Raw genomic sequence first — 4,150 nt, 5'->3', positions numbered from 1 at the left:
GCCTCTGAACAATTTACCTTATATTTAACTCATCCAGGAGGTGTTTCCCTCTAAAAGAGCAAGCTGGAAACTTCGAAATAACTCACAATGAAACGTGATTTAATGTAGAGGTGGTTGTGCTTCTCCTCCAGGATGGGCTTACACCAAGAAAGGATGAAACCAAAGCACAGTGGAAGCCCCCCTTTCATGACTTTATAGCACTTTCCAGTGCCTAAAGGTGCTCCAAGAGAGCTGGAGAGGGGCTTTGGACAAGGATGTGGAGCGACAGGACGACGGGAAAGGGCTTCACACCAACAGTAGGTGTGATATTAGGGAGAAATTCCTCCCTGTGAGGGTGGGCAGGCCCTGGCACAGGGTGCCCAGAGCAGCTGTGGCTGCCCCTGGATCCCTGGCAGTGTCCAAGGCCAGGCTGGACGGGACTTGGAGCAACCTGGTCTAGTGGAAATTGTCTCTGCCTATGGCAGGGGTTGGAACTGGGTGATCTTTAAGGTCCCTTCCAACTCAAATCATTCTGTGATTCTATAATTCAATTTACTGAGGCAGATCAAAGAGTTGAGCTTCCCTGAGACTGAAGATTTAAGTAAAGCACAGCTTGAAAAAAATTCTAAAGGGCTCACAAGTGTTCTAAAGGTATCAAACCAAAATATTTTAATGTTTTAAGTTTGAGTGAGGCCTTTTCATTTTAGAAGGGCTTCTTACTTCAGTCTCTTATGTACTGGAAAAGAAAACAGTCAAAATAGAAACAGAACATTTTGATTGACTAGACTTTTTGAGGGATTTTCAGTAGTTCTCTCCAGCAGAGGTTGTAATGTTTTCTCTGACTCAGAACAAGGACCTGCTTTGGAATTGTGGCATATTTTCATGATGAAATTGTGCCCTCCCTGTAACCCACCAGTGATTAGAGATGATTAGAGATGATTTACATACTGGGCTTGAGTGAAACATGGTGAGGAACAACATGCAGTCATTTAAGGCAGGAAATAGGATATTTTATCTCATCTCTCTGTGACCAGTGACAGGACCCGAGAAAATGACTAGAGCTGTGTCAGGGCAGATTTAGGTGGGTATCAGGAAAAGGTTCTTCATCCAAAGGGTGGTCAGGGTGGTCAGGCATTGAACAGGCTCCCCTAGGAATGGTCACAGCCCCAAGGCTGCCAGAGCTCCAGGAGCATTTGGACAACGCTCTTGGGCACAAGGTGGGAGTGTTGGGGTGTCCTGTGCAGAGCCAGGGATCAGACTCAATGATCCTGATGGATTCCTTCCAGCTCAGGACATTCTGTGCTTCTATGATTGATTTTATCTAATCAAGACAATAATAGGCTGGAACATTTGGCTTCTCATTGTACTAGTTTGAAAGCAAACCAGTGAGAGACTCGAAATCAGAACTACAATTTAATAGGAAAATTAAAAATAAATACAGTAGTACAGAAACACTGACAGAGTCAGAATACAACCTGACACCCTGTTGGGCAGGGTGGCGGTAGTAGTCCAATTAAATGGTGGCTGCAGTCCTCCTGAAGTGGTGGATGTGGTTCTGTTGAAGTGGTGATCCTGTAGAAGAGTCTGGTGTTCCTCTGAAGGTCCAGTGGTGGTTATCTAGCTCTTGTCCTCTGGGAATCCAGTAGGTAAGGGCTTCCTGTGGTGTTTCAAACCTCAGATTATATCCACGTAGGAATGCTTAGTTTGTCTCCTTGGGCAGAGCATCTCACAGTGGGATGATGTAATTTTATGAGTCACGCAGTGAGGCTGGATGGCCCATAAACAGAAGATTTCTCTACAGAGGGAGTTATCAGGGATGTGTCATGGAAGAGACAAAGAACACGGCCCCACCTGGTTTTACCAGATGGTGACAGACTACATAGTTTTGGTTACTGTTACAGTGGGGATTACTGTAACATGCGTATCAAACAACGAGGCCCGTGGAAAAGAAATATCTATGGACCGATTCTTGCTAGATGTTTCAGAGATGTTTATTTCCCCAGCCCATGGCCGGGGCTCTGCCCAGGAACTGTTCAATCACGGGACCCGAGGGTCCTTGCCCGGGCAGGGAACACAAAACAACCAACGGGGAACGAGGCTGACCAGAGGCAGAGGAACCCCGTGTCTCCCCCAGGGCCCCTCTCCCAGGACCCCACGGCAGGGGGAGGGACCCTGACAGGTTACATCTTACTTTGTAACCTAAGACACTCATCTCCCGCTTTCAGAAACAATGCGGAGATCTGTCAACACTGTCAAGGCCTAGAGTCATCATAGAATCAAGGAATGGCTTGGGTTAGAACAGACCTTAAAGATCATCTCATTCCACCCCGTGCCATAGGCAGGGACACCTTCCACTAGACCAGGTTTCTCCAAGCCCCATCCAGCCTGGCCTTGGGCACTTTCAGGGATGGGGCAGCCACAGCTGCTCTGGGCAACCTGTGCCAGGGCCTGCCCACCCTCACAGGGAAGAATTTCTTCCCAATATTCAATCTAACCCTGCCCTCTCTCGGTTTAAACAGTTTTAAACTCAAAGTTTAAACTGAGCCCTCAGCTTCAGGCAGAAGCAATGCAGCCCACAAGGTTCCCTAACAAAATGCTGAAGCGATGGACCTGTACAAGCTTGGGGGATACCGTTCAAAAAATTTGGTGTCCCAGATTTGGTTCATGCAGCAATGAATTTTCTCCCCTCTTTGTTCCACTCGCATACTCCTCGGGATCTTGGGCATGATGTGGTCCTCATGTATTTTCTTCCTGTAAGAATGAGCAAGAAAGAAAAACAATTCAACAGCCCTGATTTTTTTTCTTTTGAACAACCTTGATGCTACCTGCATTGCAGTTCTGCAAATTAATATTGTGGATGCTTGTGCACACACAGTGTTGGTATCATTACAATCTGCGCATGAAAACCAATTCAGTGCAGCAGGAGGGAGGCTCAGGGGGGAAACACAGCCAGAAATCGATTGGCTCAAGTCTATGTATCAAAACCACTGGAGAGAATCCCATCCATGAGATAGAAACCACAAAACACCTTTGCCTCCCTCCCTCCTCAAGCATTTGATGTGTGAATATAAAAGACAGGAAGGTCACGAGAAAGGCCGCTGGCACCTCTGTGTTGCTGTTAATGGGGAAAAGAAGCAGAGAAAGCAGCAATGGGAGAAGAAAACAGGGATATCAAAGTGTTGGGGGTTGACGCACAGTTAGGTGCCAAGCACACGAAATCTAATTATTTGCATAAGGGGAAATAAGGGTTATTGAGGAAAACAGAAAAGACTGCAAGGCAAGACAGGCCCACACTTAAGCAGTTACAATATAAAGAAAGTTTATTAGTTGCAGAATGAGAAGTGAAAGAGGTAATAAGAAATTAAAGCAACCTTTCAAACATCTTTCTCTCCCAGCGCCTCCCTCCTTCCCACTGACCCGCACTAGGGATAACAAGGCATGGGATTTGGTCATTATTGCAGTTCTTAAAAGTCTCTGCAATATTTAAGGAAAAAGAGTTTCTTCTGCTTTAATGTGGTTTCCAAACTGTCACCAGCAAAAGTCTGCCTGGAAAAAAACCAGTCTGCTGAGGTGGAAAAACATCTCTCCCATGAAATCTCACAGTCTTTTCACACTGCAGTCATGGGCCATAATAACATAGGGTTTCAGTCTTTTAAGGATGAGTTATTCTAGCCTAGAAACAAAAGCTCTCTTCTTCAAAATCTCTAGAAGGCTTTCACTGCTTCTATATGGCCTGGCATAAGCATTCTCTTATCTTCACAGGGTGCGCGTGGATTTTCCGTCCGCCCATGTACAGATGAATTACAGAGAAAAACAGTTTATGATATTACAGTTTTTACCACGGCTTGCAAGAAGCATTTTCAAGCTCTGCGCTGGAAGAGCCTCCGCCCTCTTTCCCCCGCTGCCATTTACAGCTTTGTCTCATGTGATCCCATCCTTCCCTTTCTCTCTGACCTTGGAGTCGTCACGTCAAGGAGCTGATCTTGCTTAGGCTTTACATTGGAGAAAGCCTCGCTTCCTTTATGCTGCTGGCTGCATGGTGTCTTCTTCGGTTCGGCACGAGCTGTGCTGGCTGCAGGGAGGCTCCGCCGGCTCCGCGCAGCGCCACGGCAGCTTCAGCTCTTACTCGGCAGCTTCAGCTCTAAACTCGGCAGCTTCAGCTCTTACCCGG

The 4,150-nt window shown here is 46.7% G+C and overlaps 1 long non-coding RNA gene across 2 annotated transcripts in view; it reads right to left on the bottom strand.

Annotated features, from left to right (window-relative positions):
• Nucleotides 1-1,285: 1,285 nt before the first annotated feature.
• LOC121661608 overlaps nt 1,286-4,150 on the bottom strand; it is a 3,410-nt gene continuing 545 nt past the window's right edge. Inside the window, exons 1-2 of one of the 2 annotated variants that reach the window (XR_006015048.1) lie at nt 3,351-4,150; nt 1,286-2,730 (exon numbers count right to left, since the gene is read on the bottom strand). The exon at nt 3,351-4,150 is cut by the window's right edge and continues 545 nt beyond it. This is a non-coding gene — a long non-coding RNA (uncharacterized LOC121661608). The remainder of the gene's footprint in view (nt 2,731-3,350) is intronic. The other variant, XR_006015047.1, reaches the window with a different exon arrangement.

Source organism: Corvus kubaryi, unplaced genomic scaffold, assembly GCF_017639235.1.
Source record: "Corvus kubaryi isolate FWS band 111438036 unplaced genomic scaffold, C.kubaryi_AGA036_p1.0 37182, whole genome shotgun sequence".
NCBI lineage: Eukaryota > Metazoa > Chordata > Aves > Passeriformes > Corvidae > Corvus > Corvus kubaryi.
The sequence above is the reverse complement of the archived record's forward strand: the minus strand, read 5'-3'. Positions and strand labels throughout refer to the sequence as shown.